We start from the raw sequence: 20,711 nt of genomic DNA on the forward strand, positions 1-20,711 counted from the left end.
CATATCATTAATAGACTATACTGTAAGTCACACAACAGCCTCTCCTTTATTTCAGGCAGGATCTAAGCTAATACCGGTAATGATGCCAACGTTTCCGTCTGTCACTTCTGTCAGCTAGTGAATCACCCAATACACCAGGGTGGATCTGGATCACAGAATATGTACTGGAGAGGATGTCTGCTTCCTGAATAGCACCCTATTCTTTATAAAGTGCACCTCTTTTGACCAGTGCTTTGGTCAAAAGTAGTCTACCATATAGGATATAGGGTGCCATTTGGGATGCAGACGATGTACCAGAGAGCTTCTTTTACAAGAGCCTTCTTCTATTTCACTCCTCCGTACATGATGATCTTCCTCTCAAAAGATCTTACTCTCAGGAAAATTGCAACAGGAAAATGAAAGAAACAAATCCTCCCTTCCAAGTCCACAAGTCTCTGTGGTCCTCGTCAGTGATTTTATTAGGGGTTCACCGAGAAGCTGTGAAACCTATTGTTATTGTCTGAATTATTCATTAAAAAAAAATCTTGACATGGTCCAATAACCCAAGTATAGATTGGTAATTTTTTATCTAATTTGGCACTCAGAAACTAGAGGACAACTTGGTCAAAACGAATGGCACAAATTAGCCTATAGGGGTTGTTATTATAAGCAGTCTCACTTAAAACTTCATATTGCCGCCCCATTTCACCTACTTTGTATGTAGGTGTCTTTCCTCATGCTGAACAAATTTCCCTCAAGGACCCATAAGGTCCGTCAGCATAGATTTTCCTCCATCTTGATTTTTTTTTTTTTACAATCTTTGAAAAACGTATTCCCATGAACCATACGTCCAAATAACACCAACTAAGGGATTGGATAAGAGATGGCTGAGTTATTGATCAATCAGGAAATCTGATTTAACGTGTCCATTGAAATCCTTTGTAAATCCACTCCACAATTGCCTATCAACTTGAAACTATTTAGGGTCATCAAAGACATTACCATGATGAACCATGTTACGTTTGGCATTGATATCTTAACAAATAAGGAAACTATTAACAATTAACTTTTTTGACTATCTAACGCTAATGCTTAAAATAACCATAAAAGATTATTCTCATAGACTAAAAGTCAGATTCACTCCAAATGTGTTATTTGGACTCATCACAATAGTCCCTAAGGAGTTTGAAAAAATAACATTGATGCATTCAAAGATGGCCACACTATGCCTGTACACGCTAATATGCAAACATTTTCTAAACAAATACTTCAAAAATCTTGTTATCATGAACCAAATTACACCAAATTTGGAATGTCTGCTAAATGACTAAAATGTAAAATGTAAAAAATCGAAATTGCGCCTAAACTGCAATATTATATTGTGGCCTTTCTCTTGCATTTCAAAGATGATGTAACAAAAAAATTATAGAAAACACATGTTTTCTTGTTTGTATTATCGATCTCTAAAGTGTTATAACCTCCTACATTAATTTCACATTTCCACAAACTTCAAAGTGTTTCCTTTCAAATGGTATCAATAATATGCATACCCTTGCTTCAGGTCCTGAGCTACAGGCAGTTAGATTTGGGTATGTCATTTTAGGCGAAAATTGAAAAAAAGGGTCCGATCCTTAAGAGGTTAAACCACTGTAAATCCACTCCATAGTGCCGTATGATCTCGAAACTTGTAATCACTATCATGGACGTCCCTAAGATATACCACACTGAGTTCCTACCTGATAGAGTGCTTGCTTTGTTATCCAACTGATCGTATGCCCTTTCTGTCATGTAGGAACTCAGTGTGGTTCATTTTAGGGACGTCATCATCAATCATCCCTCTATTCCAGAGAGTCTTGGGATCCTTTAATCGATGTTGCTGTATTTCTCATATAGGCTTCTACTCACTTTGAGATAAAATATTTGTCAGATTGAAACACCTGTTTTCTTATTATGCCAGCCCAATCTCTTAAATAATACGGAACTAGGCATATAATGTGTATAATCCATATAATCCACAGGCATATGCAATATTCCTAGAAGTCAATATTTTTTATGGTCAGTCAGTCTCTTTGTAGACTTCACCATGGGCGGTCATTTTCTTCTAATGTCAACACAGCCAAGCATGACATAATTGCTGTGGAGATACTGGGTAATTACTTTTCACACTGATAGTGGACCACATGCATTTTTTATGAGGGGATTTTCACTGTTCATCAACACTAGGGGATGTAAAGAGAAGAAAAGTGCAGCTTTGGGAGAGTGAGATGTGGGTGAGGGAAAGAGAGTAGGGGATTGGACAAAGTTAGAATGATTGAACACCCTTTTTTGAGAGTTTAAGGGAATGTGTGTGTATGTGTGTGCGTGCGGTGTCTGTGTGCGTGCATGCATGCATACTTGTGTGTGCGTGTGAGTGAGTGTGTGTGCCTATGAGTGAATGTGACTGTGTGAATTCATATGCATTTGAGTGGGAGGGGGGGGGGGGAATAGAAAGACATGAACAGAAAGAGACTGACTCTGTGCCAGCTAGTCCTAAAAAGTGCCAGCTAGTCCTCATTGCTATACCACCATGTAACTTTGACATTCTTTGTTCTGATCTGTGATGGATGAATAGATTCAGAGAGTGGAGGCCAAGGGTTGAGAGAGACACAGAGAGAAAGGGATAGGGAAGGATGGAAAGAGAGAGAGACTGAGAGAAAGAGGGATAGACAAGGAGGGAGGGAGTGAGTGATAACGACAGGAAGACCCGTAAGCAACACCAATTATGACTCTTTACCAAGAGGAGAGAAGGGGAAATAGCATGTCTGCCTCTGTCTATCACTGCCTGAAGTACCATTAGTTTAATTATATGGAGAGAAAGAGTGAGTGTGTGAGAGAGGGAGAGAGAAAGAGGGGCAGACAGAGAGAGACTGAGGGGTGAGAGAGAGGGGGGACTGAGAGGGGGGAGACGAGAGTGGAGAGTAGAGACAGACTGGGAGGGGGAGATGGAGAGAGAGGGGAGCGATATACTGGCACAGTCTGTACTGCATTGCATTGGCACTGGCTTGGAAAGCAAACAGAACAGAAAAGAGAGAAAGAGGAAGAGGGAAAGAGAGAATGTTTTTCTGGTGATCCTAGAACAACTGCAACACTGCCCTGAAGGAGGGAGGGCAAGAGGGAGGAGAGAAAGAGAGTGAGGGAGAGAGGAAAGACAGAAATAGTCACACACACACAAGCGCAAAACAGACTGTCAAGGAATAATTTTCCTTCCCGTTGGCTCACTCTATAATCTTCCTCCTCCAGCATGCCTTTGTATTTCCTCTTCTCCTTCTCTTTTTTATCTCAACTTTAACTATTCATGCATTAGATTTTGTATGCATCTTTCTCCCTCTCCCTGACTCTCTCTCTCTCCATCGCTCTCTCTGTCTTCCTCCCTCCCTTCTCCTCACCACCTGTTAGTCTTGATTCTCTCTTCACCGGAATTTCCAGTTTTTGTGTGGGAGTTTCACACTCACGCTATTACTAAGGTAAGTCCATACTTTTATCAGTGAATATTGCATTTTCATCTATTTCTAAGCTCTTTTTCTGTGATTGCAATGTATTTTTTTAATTTTTTGTCATTTAGCAGATGCTCTTATCCATAGCGACTTACAGTGAGTGCATACATATTTTTTTATTATTTTTTTCATACTGGCCCCCCGTGGGAATTGAACCCACAACCCTGGCGTTGCATACGCCATGCTCTACCAACTGAGCTACACGGGACTATCTTTATCTTTCGTTTATTCTATCATTATTTTTCTGTCCACATTCACTCTTTCCCTGCCTGTCTGTCACATCCCCTCTACTCCTCTCTTTTTTCTCAATATCAGTAGGTCTAATGTGCAGTTTGTCGGTATTAGCTGTTTGAGCTGTCAGTGTCTCCTCACTCAATATCGTCGTCAGTGTGTCCGTTCACTTCATGTGACATTTACTCTCAATGATTGTCACCTGTGCTACACTGTGAAACTAATGCAGGAAAAACAATGCATAGCCAAGTTGTACACCCACGCACATATAAAGACACACATGCACGTACGTACAGACACACATGCACATACACACACGTACACACTTTAAGTTTGATTTATTTAGCTCTCTCTCTCGCTCACACACACAACTAGAGACTTGATGCTTTATCTCGCCCTCACACATGCAAATTGTATCAGGTCTTTTTTTTGTATCTCCATCTAACACATATGCCCCCCGCAACCCCTACCCCACCTCCAATCCTGAAACAAACACACACACAAAAGCACACACACAGACACACACACTGGAAATAACTTTACTCTAATTGACAAGCGCTCACCGTGGTACTAGGAGGCTGAGTGACACGCTGACTATTAGGTTCTAATGAGCAGAATGCACTGCACAATACTGTCTGTCTCCATGGTGTTATTTAAAGGTGAAAGGAGACTGCCCGAGGGCCTATTTGTGTTGTATGTAGGACTGGAAAGAAAGTAACACAACACAGGTTGGGGAAAGAAATGGCAAAAAGACTGACAGAGAGATAATGAGAAAGATAAAGAGGAGAGGATGCAAGACGAGGGGTTGACGGATAAAGAGCTGAAAAGGGGGTGAGAGGATGAGAAGAGGAAAGTAGAGGGAGCGACCGTGCATAAGATATGAGTCTAATTCAAAGTGAAAGAGCTAACTGAAGAAGGGAGAGGCAGGATTGAGTTGTATGGGGGACTCATGTTGCTAAGATGTTTTTCTGAGATGTTCTTGTCTGTCAGGGTGGATCAAGCCCTGTTTATTCAATTTTGGAGCTGAGAATCTACACGAATCTACACGTGTAGCTCATGGCTACACTCTTAGAAAAAAAGGTGCTATCTAGAACCAATAAAGGTTATTCGGCTGTCTCCATAGGAGAACCCTTTGAAGAACCCTTTTTGGTTCCAAGTAGAACACTTTTGGTTTCAGGTAGAACCCTTTTGGGTTCCATGTAGAACCCTTTCCACAAGAGGGTTCTACATGGAACCCAAAAGAGTTCTACCTGGAATCAAAAAAGTGTATCCTATGGGGACAGCCAAAGAACCCTTTTGAAACCCTTTCTTCTAAGAGTGTACATATTCAGTGGCTTGCGAAAGTATTCACCCACCTTGGCATTTTTCCTATTTTGTTGCCTTACAACCTAGAATTAAAAATGATTTTTTGGGGGGTTTGTATCATTTGATTTACACAGCATGCCTACCACTTTGAAGATGCAAAATATTTTTTCTTGTGAAACAAACTAGAAATGAGACAAAAAAACAAAACTTGAGCGTGCATAACTATTCACCCCCCAAAGTCAATACTGTAGTGCCACCTTAGGCAGCAATTACAGCTGCAAGTCTCTTGGGGTATGTCTCTATAAGCTTGGCACATCTAGCCACTGGGATTGTTGCCCATTCTTCAAGGCAAAACTGCTCCAGCTCCTTCAAGTTGGATGGGTTCCGCTGGTGTACAGCAATATTTAAGTCATACCACAGATTATCAATTGGATTGAGGTCTGGTCTTTGACTAGGCCATTCCAAGACATTTAAATGTTTCCCCTTAAACCACTTAAGTGTTGCTTTAGCAGTATGCTTAGGGTCATTGTCCTGCTGGAAGGTGAACCTCTGTCCCAGTCTCAAATCTCTGGAAGACTGAAACAGGTTTCCATCAAGAATTTCCCTGTATTTAGCGCCATCCATCATTCCTTCAATTCTGACCAGTTTCCCAGTCCCTGCCGATGAAAAACATCCCCACATGCAGCATGATGCTGCCACCACCATGCTTCACTGTGGGGATGGTGTTCTCGGGGTGATGAGGGGTGTTGGGTTTGTGCCAGACATAGTGTTTTCCTTGATGGCCAAAAAGCTACAGTTTAGTCTCATCTGACCTGAGTACCTTCTTCCTTATGTTTGGGGAGTCTCCCACATGCCTTTTGGCGAACACCAAACGTGTTTGCTTATTATTTTCTTTATGCAATGGATTTTTTCTGGCCACTCTTCCGTAAAGCCCAGCTCTGTGGCGTGTACGGCTTAAAGTGGTCCTATGGACAGATACTCCAATCTCCAATGTGGAGCTTTGCAGCTCCTTCAGGGTTATCTTTGGTCTCTTTGTTGCCTCTGATTAATGCCCTCCTTGCCTGGTCCGTGAGTTTTGGTGGGCGGCCCACTCTTGGCAGGTTTGTTGTGGTGCCATATTCTTTACATTTTTTAATAATGGATTTAATGGTGCTCCGTGGGATGTTCAAAGTTTTGGATATTTTTTTATAACCCAACCCTGATCTGTATTTCTCCACAACTTTGTCCCTGACCTGTTTGGAGAGCTCCTTGGTCTTCATGGTGCCGCTTGATTGGTGGTGTTGCAGACTCTGGGGCCTTTCAGAACAGGTGTATATATACACTGAGATCATGTGACAGATCATGTGACACTTAGATTCCACACAGGTGGACTTTATTTAACTAATTATGTGACTTCTGAAGGCAATTGCACCAGACTTATTTAGGGGCTTCATAGCAAAGGAGGTGAATAGATATGCACACACCACCTTTCTGTTATTAATTTTTGTAGAATTTTTTTAAATAAGTAATTTTTTTAATTTCACTTCACCAATTTGGACTATTTTGTTTATGTCCATTACATGAAATCCAAATAAAAATCAATTTAAATTACAGGTTGTAATGCAACAAAATAGGAAAAACGCCAAGGGGGATGAATACTTTTGCAAGGCACTGTATGAGATTACAATACATGTAACAGTTAAGGTTGCATTGCTTATATCTCTCTGGCTTTTAAGCTATTGTTGTGTATAGGGCTGAGTTTGTACAGTATATGTCCTATTTGGTCAGACTACACGTGATAAGAGGATATACAGTGGGGGGAAAAAGAATTTAGTCAGCCACCAATTGTGCAAGTTCTCCCACTTAAAAAGATGAGAGAGGCCTGTAATTTTCATCATAGGTACACGTCAACTATGACAGACAAAATGAGATTTTTTTTCTCCAGAAAATAACATTGTAGGATTTTTAATGAATTTATTTCCAAATTATGGTGGAAAATAAGTATTTGGTCAATAACAAAAGTTTCTCAATACTTTGTTATATACCCTTTGTTGGCAATGACACAGGTCAAACGTTTTCTGTAAGTCTTCACAAGGTTTTCACACACTGTTGCTGGTATTTTGGCCCATTCCTCCATGCAGATCTCCTCTAGAGCAGTGATGTTTTGGGGCTGTCGCTGGGCAACACGGACTTTCAACTCCCTCCAAAGATTTTCTATGGGGTTGAGATCTGGAGACTGGCTAGGCCACTCCAGGACCTTGAAATGCTTCTTACGAAGCCACTCCTTCGTTGCCCGGGCGGTGTGTTTGGGATCATTGTCATGCTGAAAGACCCAGCCACGTTTCATCTTCAATGCCCTTGCTGATGGAAGGAGGTTTTCACTCAAAATCTCACGATACATGGCCCCATTCATTCTTTCCTTTACACGGATCAGTCGTACTGGTCCCTTTGCAGAAAAACAGCCCCAAAGCATGATGTTTCCACCCCCATGCTTCACAGTAGGTATGGTGTTCTTTGGATGCAACTCAACATTCTTTGTCCTCCAAACACGACGAGTTGAGTTTTTACCAAAAAGTTATATTTTGGTTTCATCTGACCAAATGACATTCTCCCAATCCTCTTCTGGATCATCCAAATGCACTCTAGCAAACTTCAGACGGGCCTGGACATGTACTGGCTTAAGCAGGGGAACACGTCTCGCACTGCAGGATTTGAGTCCCTGGCGGCGTAGTGTGTTACTGATGGTAGGCTTTGTTACTTTGGTCCCAGCTCTCTGCAGGTCATTCACTAGGTCCCCCCGTGTGGTTTTGGGATTTTTGCTCACCGTTCTTGTGATCATTTTGACCCCACGGGGTGAGATCTTGCGTGGAGCCCCAGATCGAGGGAGATTATCAGTGGTCTTGTATGTCTTCCATTTCCTAATAATTGCTCCCACAGTTGATTTCTTCAAACCAAGCTGCTTACCTATTGCAGATTCAGTCTTCCCAGCCTGGTGCAGGTCTACAATTTTGTTTCTGGTGTCCTTTGACAGCTCTTTGGTCTTGGCCATAGTGGAGTTTGGAGTGTGACTGTTTGAGGTTGTGGACAGGTGTCTTTTATACTGATAACAAGTTCAAACAGGTTCCATTAATACAGGTAACGAGTGGAGGACAGAGGAGCCTCTTAACGAAGAAGTTACAGGTCTGTGAGAGCCAGAAATCTTGCTTGTTTGTAGGTGACCAAATACTTATTTTCCACCATAATTTGCAAATAAATTCATAAAAAATCCTACAATGTGATTTTCTGGATTATTTTTTCTCAATTTGTCTGTCACAGTTGACGTGTACCTATGATGAAAATTACAGGCCTCTCTCATCTTTTTAAGTGGGAGAACTTGCACAATTGGTGGCTGACTAAATACTTTTTTCCCCCACTGTATCTGTGTTTTTATATGAGACAGTACAGTATACGAGGTCGCATAGCTTACATCTGTTTGGCTTTTGTTGTGTATGGGTTATATGGCTGGGCTTGTAATGAGCTACAGTCACATCCAAAATTATTGGCACCCTTGATAAAGATGAGCCAAAATGACTGTATAAAATAAATAATACAAATACCAAGCTATATTGTATGCTGATTTAAACATATATCATGTTTTATATTAATACAGTTGCTCAGAGGAATGCATTTCTCATAAATATATTTTCAAAATTATTTGTACCCCTAAAGAGTCTTACAAATATAATCAAACAAAATTAAATCTGCATTAACATTCACATTTCTTAAGTTAATCTCATTTTAAGGAACTGTATTGTGGCCTTCCATGGCTTCCAGTTTCATTGGGGTATAAAAATGAGGTAACGCATGTAAAATCCCTTTGTCATCAATTCACCATGGGAAAAGGCAAATAACTCACAAACGAAAAGAGACAAATGATTATTGACCTTCATAAATTAGGCAATGGGTACAATAAAAAAGAATAATAAACAAATAATACCACTTACTACTATTACGGCAATAATTAAGTAGTTTAAAACCACTGGAACAGTGGTAAACTTGCCTGGTATTGGACGCAAGTGTATCTTGTCCAGGAAGGTGGTTCGGGAGGCAAAGAAAAATCCAAGGGCCAAAGTTTGAGAATCTTCAGGTCTCCAAATCTATAATTAGACGCCACCTCCATGCCAAAAGGCTTTTTGGAAGGGTTGCCAGAAAAAATCCTTTATTGAGAGCAACCAACAAATGTAAACACCTGGAATTTGCTAAACGGCATTGGCACTTTGATTTGGAACCGGTGCTATGGTCCGATGAGAAGAAAATAGAGCTCTTTGGCCACGCACACCAGTGGTGGATTTGGCGTAGAAAGAAAGATGCATATACAGAAAAAAACCTCATACCTACTGTAAAATATGGTGGTGAATCTTTGATGTTATGAAGCTGTTTTGCTTCCACTGGTCCTGGGGCCCTTGTTAAGGTCAACTGCATCATGAACTCTACCATGTACCAGGACATTTCAGGCCAAAACCTGATTGCCTCTACCAGGAGGCTGAAACTTGTCTGCAAGTGTATCTTCCAGCAAGACACAATATCCACAAATAATTTTGTGGATTTTGACCACAAAATCAACATTCTGCAATGCGCATCTGTGTCCGGACTTGAATCCTATTGAAAACCTTTGGTTTTGTATGTAACCCTTGTTCTCTGAAGGAGATGAGGGACACGTTTCACCATGGGACCCACCCTATAGGGAGATGTTGAACCGAGTTGACTGAACGAGAACAACAACAATTTTGACACTTATCGTTTTTAGATTTTATTGTATTACTTGTTAAAACAAAATCTCTTTCTCTGAGCAATTGTATTAGTATAAAATAATATTATTACCCCATTTTTTTTGGCATACAATAAACACTGAGTATAACATTAAGAACACCTGCTCTTTCCGCGACATAGACTGGCCAGGTGAATCCAGGTGAAAGCTATGATCCCTTATTGATGTCACTTGTTAAATCCACTTCAATCAGTGTAGATGAAGGAAAAGAGACAGGTTAAAGAAGGATTTTTAAGCCTTGAGACAATTGAGACATGGATTGTGTATGTATGCCATTCAGATGGTGAATGGGTAAAACAAGAAATGTAAGTGCCTTTGAACGGGGTATGGTAGTAGGTGCCAGGCGCACCAGTTTGTGTCAAGAACTGCATCGCTGCTGGGTTTTTCACGCTCAACAGTTTCCCGTGTGTATCAAGAATGGTCTTCCACCCAAAGGACATCTTGACACAACAGTGGGAAGCATTGGAGTCAACATGGGCCAGCATCCCTGTGCAACTCAATATTAGGAAGGTGTTCCTAATGTTTGGTATACTCAGTGTAGCTCAGTATTTGTATTATTCATTTTATGCAGACTTTGTTGCAGGTTAGCGTTTTTCATCATGAATGTTGTTCTGGAGGCAGCTCTGCAGAGTGGTCACTAGCTGGCACAGCCACAAATTCATAAAATCTGATTTAAAACCTAACCCTAATCTTAACGCTAACCACACTACTAACCCTAATCTAATTTTTTTCCATTAATTTTTACAATAGCCAATCTTGACTTTGCAGCTGGCCTATCTAGCGGAAATCGATCGGCTCTGCCTCCAGGAGAAGACTCATCCCAATAAACGTCAACCTGCGTCTTTTTTGCTCATCTTTATCAAGAGTGCCAATAATGTTGGATGTGACTGTATAATTATGTCCTATAGTGTGGAGTGGACACCAGTAAGAGTAGCTGGGTTGATCCACAAATAGAGTGCCTTTTATTTCCCTCTAATCTCAGACAACCAGAACTAAAATGTTGCGTAATGCGTCAAATGCTCGATTAAGTTCTGGTGGGAGACTTGTTAGAAAATGTACTAAGGAGACTGGCAAAGTCTCCACCCCTCTAAACGGAAACTCTATGGGCCAAATGTTCCCTTCTGAAATTAGAAAGATGCGAAATCGTGATTTGTCCAAATGATCAGTGCCAAAAACCTACCTTTTTAGGGGACTTGTAGAAGTTCTGGACTGGTTCCGATCTGCATTTCCGTGTACAAGAGCGTTCAGTGAACGGCGCAACATCAATTGCTTTATAGTCAGCTAAAGAGCTGAGCCTCCCACTTCAGCTGCTGCTCCCGAAGAGCTGAGGTGGACAGTGTGAAAGCTGACACCTCATTTGCAAAGGGAGCAACGTGTCACATTTTCTGGCCTATCCAGACAAAGGATCGATGTCCTCTGACTCAGAGCGAAGGATACCCACGTGGGAGATGACATACAGTGGTTCCTCAATTAAATGTTTTGAGTTTATGGCACGGCACGTTTGTGGTAGATGGTGCCAGATTGCGGTAAATTGCATCATTCTGTCATCGCGCCAGACTATCACAATAGGGAGTTAGAACGCTGATTATGCTTCGAAAAACAGAAAGAATTAATTCTAAAATAGCACAGTGTGCCCCTAGTCTATGTAAAGAGAGTTTCTGAAACATGGAGTAGTTCTTTGTTGATGTGAAGAAGAAACTGAATGAAAGAGAGTACAGCGAGGAAAAACTGACAGAGAAGTCTTTTGTATGGGCCTCATTTATGCACATTGTGGATACGGAGGGGAAAAAGTTTGCCCATATTTTCAAGACCTGATTTCATTTATAAGTTTTATTTATTAAAGCTGCAATATGTAACGTTTTGGGGTGACCCAACCAAATTCATATAGAAATGTGAGTTATAGATCTGTCATTCTCATTGAAACCAAGTCTAAGAAGCTGTAGATACAGTGGGGAGAACAAGTATTTGATACACTGCCGATTTTGCAGGTTTTCCTACTTACAAAGCATGTAGAGGTCTGTAATTTTTGTCATAGGTACACTTCAATTGTGAGAGACGGAATCTAAAACAAAAATCCAGAAAATCACATTGTATGATTTTTAAGTAATTAATTTGCATTTTGTATGTTCTATGTTGTCTGTACTGTATGCTTCCCGTTCTTAAGTTTTGTTTTTGCGTCTTTTACTTTTGGTTTTGTACACCAGTTTCAAACAGCTGAACATAAAATATTTTGGGTTACTGAAAATATATTTCACAGCGGTTTAGATGGTACAATGCTTGTTTTGTCACATAAACTGAAATTAGGCGAACTATTAGAATTTTAGCAACCAGGAAATGGGAGAGCGATTTCTGCATATTGCACCTGTAAATGTATTAGTTTATTTAGGAAATTAAAGGTATTTGTTTAGTCAGCATAAAGCTGAGAAACTCACTATTTTGTGGCTTTGGTTCAGCCTTGCGAATGCAGTAATAGCGGTCTAATCTCGCTGTAATATTCTCAGACAGATTTACAGCTCTCAAAATGAAAAAGTACAAAACCATTTCGTAGAATTGAAACAAGACCACTTTCCCTTGGTCGCTGAAGTCTTAACGAGTGTTCAGGCATTTGAATGGTGTATCTGTGTCACTCAGAGGATGCAGGGCAGAACATTTTCTGTCAGTGAAATGAAATAGTGCCAATTTTGTACTGTCACTAAATATGATCATACTGTAAAACTTCAATTAAAAGCAGAGTCTCAAATAGCAGTCACCTTTAAATAGCCGGGCAATGGTACACATTCCAGAAAATAAACACCTGTTTCAAATAAACATCTGGTTTAAATGAATTGTTTACAAGGTTACCATGTATTACCATGCATTGTGTACAAGGTTTAATGTTCGATTTGTTACATTAAATAATTCAGTAATGACTCGAAAGAATGATGGCAATCATCTGTTTTTATCACCAGTAAGAAACCTTTGGCTGCTAACAGCTGAGAACTTCTAGCTAACTGGCAAGCACAAAAACAGTCAACAACTTCGGAAGTACAGACCCCCAGAAATTGGCAGATCGCCCTCTAGTTGCGAAAGTAAGAACTGTCAAAAATGCACAGTCAAAGTGGAGAATAAGTATTCTATCAAGGAAAATTATTTTATTTATATTTTTTGGGGCATGCTAAGACAAAAGAAACCTGACACAGTGTGTAAATGATAACACAGTGCAGGAAATGAAGAAATTGATTAAAATGCTGGAAGTGAATGCTGGAATTAAACAATGAACTATGCAAATAGTCAAAAGCTGTGTGCATTAAGGAAATAGACGCCTGGCTCAAATAGAAGCCTGTCTCTAATAAGCGCCTGTTGTGTTCAGTGATTTAAACAAATAAACGCCTGGGCTATTAATCTAAGTTTTACAGTATCTATTTTACAGTTATAAGGAAGGTAGTCTCACGTTGCCATACCTCCAAAATCACGTAATTGTCATGCCTCCCTTGGAGGTTTGGAGATTTTTGTATTGCAAAAATGGTTTGAAAGATCCGCTGGGGGAATTTTTTTTTCAATTTCAAGAACCCTCCCCCCACACGCCCATTGAAACTGGTGGTACGTGTTATGTTCGTCACTGTTTTCCGACCGGGTAGGACACATTTTGTAGAAAGTGTTTCTCCGGGAAGATGTCAATTTATATTTACAACCTGAACTTTTCTCAGTTCAAAATACTGTAAATATATCAAAAATACATTTTACCGTAAAACTTCAATTAAACGCTGAGTCTCAAATAGCTGCCTGTCCCTTTTAATAGCCGGGCAACAGCACACATTTCAGCAAATAAACAAACGCCTGTTTCAAATAAACGCCCGGTCTAAATTAATTTCTTACAAGGTTATCATGAATAATTCAGTAATGACTTGAAAAAATTATGGCAATCATTCGTTTTCATCACCAGTAAGAAACAGCTAGCCATTGGCTGCTAACAGCTGAATACTGCTAAAATGGCCCCAGATGAGTCAACCACTCTATATATACCACCAGATATGATGTGCATCATTATAATAGTCTTATCTCCAACTTGTGTGACTCTGATGCATTAATGGACATTTGGAGAGTTCAGAACCCAGATATTAAGCAATTTGCTTGGTTCAAACCCAATGGTCCCAGTAATTGTATTTATTTATTATTGGCTCATTTCAAATAATTTTGCCACCTATGTCTGTAACACTTCCATTTCAGCTTCCCCTCTCACTGATCATAGTGCCATATCTCTAGATTTAAAACCTAATGACAAAGCAAAAACAAAAAACAAAAAAATAAATATGAAAATGTACATAAGTATTCAGACCCAGTACTCAGTACTATGTTGAAGCACCTTTGGCAGCGATTACAGCCTCAAGTCTTCTTGGGTATGATGCGACAAGCTTGGCACACCTGTATTTGGGGAGTTTCTCCCATTCTTCTCTGCAGATCCTCTCAAGCGCTGTCAGGTTGGCTGGGGAGCGTCGCTGCACAGCTATTTTCAGGTCTCTCCAGAGATGTCAGATCGGGTTCAAGTCCGGGCTCTGGCTGGGCCACTCAAGGGCATTTAGAGACTTGTCCCGAAGCCACTCCTGCGTTGTCTTGGCTGTGTGCTTAGGGTTGTTGTCCTGTTGGAAGGTGAACCTTTGGCCCAGTCTGAGGTCCTGAGCGCTCTGGAGCAGGTTTTCATCAAGGATCTCTCTGTACTTTGCTCCGTTCATCTTTCCCTCGATCCTGACTAGTTTCCCAGTCCCTGCCCCTGAAAAACATTCCCACAGCATGATGCTGCCACCACCATGCTTCACCATAAGGATGGTGCCAGGTTTCTTACAGACGTAACGCTTGGCATTCAGGCCAAAGAGTTCAATCTTGGTTTAATCAGACCAGAGAATCTTGTTTCTCATGGTCTGAGAGCCTTTAGGTGCCTTTTGGCAAACTCCAAGCGGGATTTCGTGCCTTTTACTGAGGTGTGGCGTCCGTCTGGCCACTCTACCATAAAGGCCTGATTGGTGGAGTGCTGCAGAGATGGTTGTACTTCTGGAAGGTTCTCCCATCTCCACAGAGGAACTCTGGGGCTCTGTAAGAGTGACCATCAGGTTCTTGGTCACCTCCCTGACCAAGGCCCTTCTTCCCCGATTGCTCAGTTTGGCCAGGCGGCCAGCTCTAGGAAGAGTCTTGGTGGTTCCAAACTTCTTCCATTTAAGAATGATGGAGGCCACTGTGTTCTAGGGGACCTTCAATGCTGCAGAAATGTTTTGCTACCCTTCCCCAGATTAGTGCCTCAACACAATCCTATCTCGGAGCACCACAGAAAATTCCTTCGACCTCATGGCTTTTGCTCTGACATGCACTGTCAACTGTGGGACCTTATATAGACAGGTGTGTGCCTTTCCAAATCATGTCAAATCAATTGAATTTACCACAGGTGGACTCCAATCAAGTTGTAGAAACATCTCAAGGATGATCAATGGAAACAGGATGCACCTGAGCTCAATTTAGAGTCTCATAGCAAAGGGTCTGAATACTTATGTAAATAAGGTATTTCTGTTTCGTTATTTTATAAATTTGCAAACATTTCTAAAAACCTGTTTTCACTTTGTCATTATGGGGTATTGTGTGTAGATTGATGAGGAAATCCATTTTAGAACAAGGCTGTAACGTAACAAAATGTGGAAAAAGTCAAGGGGTCTGAATACTTTCTGAATGCACTGTATAATTACATTAAAACCCAAACCTGGAAAAGACTGTAGATCTATTGATAACCTTAGACCTATACATTCACAAAATAACGATTATAAACTATTTTCACACTTGTTTGCCAACAGAAGGCGTAACTCAGATTGTAAATGAGACTCAATGTGGTCCAATTCAATATTAATTGTGGAATTTGGCTAGGCTGTCCAATTTCAAAATGTTTATTAATTTTAGCTGCTGAAATGCTGGCCATTTTTATAAAGAATTATGAAAATGTTACGGGAAAATCCATAATTATTAGTCAACTGGCAGATGATACAACTATTTTTCTTAAGGACAAAGAACAAATCCCCTTACCTATCAATTTAGTTAATCTCTCCTCAGATGCATCAGGTTTGAGGCAAAAATATTAATAAATGTGAGCTTATGGCCATACATGACCATCCATCAATTTAATTTGGCTTCAAAGAGATGTATCTATATTTGGAAGAATTTAAAGTTTGTCTAGGATAATTTATCCAGCACTAGCTATCCCTGCTCAGCTTATAAAAATGATCAACCAAACTGAATTACATTTTATCTGAAAGAACAAGGTTCACTACATTAGAAAGAGTGATGTTTCAAGACCCTACTTTCTGTATTTCACCAACAAGTGTTATTATATTGTAAATTGGCATATAAAAGCAACTTCACTCCACATAACACACCAATATGGAATAATTTGTATTCTGTACTGTAACAAGACCATATTCTTTGAAGAATGGATTAACAAAAATATTTTGTCTGTTACAGATCTTTTAGATGAAAGTGGTAATATCCTCAGCCATAATGATTTTATGATAAAACATTACTTTCCCTGACGCCCTAAGCAATATTGTACAGTCATAAATGCTGTTCCTTCTAGTCTTGTACTGCTGGTTAAAGGGATGTTATTATATTCAGATGGATCTCCTTGCCTACCTTCTTTATACATAGATGGCTGCTGTTTGTGGGATAAGAAGTGTAACAATGAAAATGTCAGACAAGTTATTTCCCGAACATTCTTCCCAGAACAGTTCAAAAGGAATTATACACAGTACCAGTAAAAAGTTTGGACACACCTACTCATTCAAGGGTTTTTCTTAATTTTTTTACTATTTTCTACATTGTAGAATAATAGTGAAGACATCAAAACTATGAAATAACACATGGAATCATGTAGTAACCAAAAAAGTGTTAAACAAATCAAAATATATTTTATATGAGATTCTCCAAATAGCCACCCTTTGCCTTGATGACAGCTTTGCACACTCTTGGCATTCTCTCAACCAGCTTCACCTGGAATGCTTTTCCTACAGTCTTGAAGGAGTTCCCACATACGCTGAGCACTTGTTGGCTGCTTTTCCTTCATTCTGCCGTCCGACTCATCCAAAACCATCTCAATTGGGTTGAGGTTTGGGGATTGTGGAGGCCAGGTCATCTGATGCAGCACTCCATCACTCTCCTTCTTGGTAAAATAGTCATTGTCCAGGTCATTGTCCTGTGGAAAAACAAATGATAGTCCCACTAAGCCCAAACCAGATGGGATGGCGTATCACTGCAGAATGCTGTGGTAGCCATGCTGGTTAAGTGTGCCTTCAGTTCTAAATAAATCACAGACAGTGTCACCAGCAAAGTACCCCTCCTCCATGCTTTACGGTGGGAACTACACATGCGGAGATCATACGCTCACCCACACCGCATCTCACAAAGACACGGAGGATGGAACAAAAACTCACATTTGGACTCTAGACCAAAGGACAAATTTCCACCGGTCTAATGTCCATTGCTCGTGTTTCTTGGCCCAAGCAGGTCTCTTCTTCTTATTGGTGTCCTTTAGTAGTGGTTTCTACCATGAAGGCCTGATTCACACAGTCACCTCTGAACAGTTGATGTTGAGATGTGTCTGTGACTTGAACTCTGTGAAGCATTTATTTGGGCTGCAATTTATGTGTCTGGTAACTCTAATGAACTTATCCTCTGCAGCAGAGGTATCTCTGGGTCTTCCATTATTTTGGCGTTCCTCATGAGAGCCAGTTTTATCATAGCGCTTGATGGTTTTTGCGACTGCACTTGAAGAAACTTTCAAAGTTCTTGAAATGTTCCGTATTGACTAATGATGGACTTTCGTTTCTCTTTGCTTATTTGAGCTGTTCTTGCCATAATATGGACAAATAGGGCTATCTTCTGTATACCTTGTCACAACACAACTGATTGGCTCAAACGCATTAAGAAGGAAGGACATTCCACAAATTAACTTTTAAGAAGGTACACCTGTTAATTGAAATGCATTCCAGGTGACTACCTCATGAAGCTGGTTGAGAGAATGCCAAGAATGTGCAAAGCTGTCATCAAGGCAAAGGGTGGCTATTTGAAGAATCTCAAATATAAAATGTATTTTGATTTGTTCAACTATTTTTTGGTTACTACATGATTCCATATCTGTTATTTCATAGTTTTGATGTCTTCACTATTATTCTACAATGTAAAAAGTAGTAAAAATGAAGTAAAACCCTTGAATGAGTAGGTGTGTCCAAACTTTTGACTGGTAGTGTATGTCACATTTTGTAACCAAGAAAATAAGAAAGAGCAGGTGTTCCTAATGTTTTGTACTCTCATCTATACTATATATCAGGGTTTCCGTGAGCAAAATTTTGCGCCAGACAAGTGACTGGGAAGATTTTATTTATCTGACATTTGATAAATGTACCGGTCATCCATAAGCATTGGTTGCGTAACTCATTAGGGCGTCTAACCACGCTGCCAGCAACGTCAATAAAAGAGTGATTTTGGCCAAGTGAGACACATTTACATGTCCTCAAAAACAGCTTATAACAAATTACAAAAACACTATTCCTTCTATTCCTTGTGTTTCGATGTGTAGGATATGCAGAACTTTATAACCTATTGTTTTATTGATTTTTACTTTCCTAAAACAATAATTGTCACCTCACGTTTCAGCTGTCAAGAGACATGAGTGCTAAATGCATCAGGGCATTGCATGCATCAGGGCATTGCATGCATCAGGGCATTGCATGCATCAGGGCATTGCATGCATCAGGGCATTGCATGGTATTCATTTTAAGAAATATAAAGGAAGAGAAGCTTAGCTTAGGCCTAGCCCCAGAGAGAGAGATATGGCGGCGGCATGCTATGACACCAACATGCATTTCTTTATCCTTGTCAGATAGGCTACTCCTTCTGCTTTACAGATATAGGCGTACAGAACAGGGAATGGAACCGGTTCAGGGAGCAGAACAGAAAACCGGAAAATAATATTTTTCAAGGAACAGAAATGGAACCTGGACCGAAAGTGATCCACGTGGAACGAGGGAGAGCTCGGTTTGTTGTTTTAGAAAGTTTGTTGGTTTGAAAGTGTATTGAAAAGTTTCTTAGTAGTTAGCTAACTTTTGAGTTTGTATCTTGTGACGCAGTTGGCATCAGTTGCTGGGACTGCTACTCTCTGTCCAGTGATCCTGCTGACCAAGGCCGGGTTTGAGGACCTATTTGGTGTAGCAGCTAGCCTAGCTGCTAGCTAGCTGCCTATCAAGCTAGCAGGGTTTTCTTGAGGGCTTGAACGCAGCCCGCGATGCAGTTCACCATTGTGGCTGGGATCGCGGATTGTCCTGGGTTTGTGGCTGTCTAGATCCCTGCTGTTTAATGTTGTTTTCAATCTTCCCTTTGACCTGCCCTGTCTGGAACTGCGAGGAGTAACAGCGTAACCTACGTTGCTAGTTAACATGACAAAGACCAAAACCGGCGGGAGTACCGTTGAGGACAGTGGTGTCTCTCTATCACAGGAAATAGATCAATCCATGGAGCCTTTGATATTATTGACCATAACCTGTTGTTGAAAAAACGTATGTGTTATGGCTTTTCAACCTCTGCCATATTGTGTATTCAGAGCTATCTATCTAATAGAACTCAAAGGGTTTTCTTTAATGGAAGCTTCTCTGATGTCAAACATGTAAAGTGTGATGTACTGCAGGGCAGCTCTCTAGGCCCTCTACTCTTTTCTACTTTTACCAATGACCTGCCGCCAGCATTAAACAAAGCATATGTGTCCATGTACAGTGCATTCGGAAAGTATTCACACCCCTTGACTTTTTCCTCATTTTGTTACGTTACAGCCTTATTCTAAAATTGATTAAATTGTTTTTTTTTGTTATGTGTTATGACGATCTGTTATGACGAGTTTCTCTGGTTTTCAAGTAATTCATAATGCAAGAAGATATTTAACACTTAGATGGAGAGTTGATGCAAAGTATTTAATTGATTACGGTACCGGGTTCGTATAACAAACGGCACATGCATTGCCTCCTGTCATCCGAACTCTGGACAAAGGAAATCTCTCAGGTGATATACTTCATGTTACACGTTTCTGCAACAACATCTGGTAACCATCAGTGGGCACTCCCCACTCTGATGTTATTATCTTGTACCCCAAGTCAGTATATTACATCTATCAATCATTCTAAGATAAACCCTATTAAGCTCCCTCGACATAATGGAATCCTTGGCATTCAGACTCTGTGGCACCAAGAGTTACCTATCTAACAGATTTAACTTTGTTAACACTATGGCAAGACGTTATATCAATCCCCCATTTCCTTTTCTTTTGTTGTAAGTAAAATTCCCCTTGTATAACATTACTTAAACCCAACATTTCACATAAAACTTCATATCAACTAAATTGTTCTCCAATCAGTAGTATAGATATATGATTAGAGCCTAAACTATGATAGATACCTGAGAATTCAGCCCCCTCTACTTTCTATACCTGAATTCAACCAGATCCTCAATATATTTAATCAACAAAGGTATACATTCTCAGTCATCTAACACATGCTAAATCAAACCTCTCAAATCTCTATGGAGTCAGTCTGAGTAAAAGATCGATACATGATTAATTACTATATTCACGCTTAATATCTATGTAGGCAAAACCTCAATTATACATAAAGAAAAATCCCACATAGACCATTCAAGAAAAAACATACATAAAATGAATGTTGAAAATCATGACATCATCCAACCAGATACATTGATTCATGACAATTTCTAAGTTACATTTAAACTACAATATAGGTAGATGAATATCCCAATAAAAATAACTTCAGTCTTCATTTTCTTGATTCATTCAGAGGAACCCCAAGCTTTTCTATGGTAACTTGGGG

General features: G+C 40.1%; 1 pseudogene across 1 annotated transcript in view; it reads left to right on the forward strand.

The window, feature by feature from the left end:
* The first annotated feature begins 3,329 nt into the window (after nucleotides 1–3,329).
* LOC311128190 (double C2-like domain-containing protein alpha) overlaps nucleotides 3,330–20,711 on the forward strand; it is a 105,495-nt pseudogene continuing 88,113 nt past the window's right edge. Inside the window, exon 1 of the transcript in view lies at nucleotides 3,330–3,482. The product of the transcript in view is annotated as a double C2-like domain-containing protein alpha (transcript). The remainder of the gene's footprint in view (nucleotides 3,483–20,711) is intronic.

This window comes from Coregonus lavaretus (genome assembly GCF_964263955.1).
Source record: "Coregonus lavaretus genome assembly, chromosome: 1".
NCBI lineage: Eukaryota > Metazoa > Chordata > Actinopteri > Salmoniformes > Salmonidae > Coregonus > Coregonus lavaretus.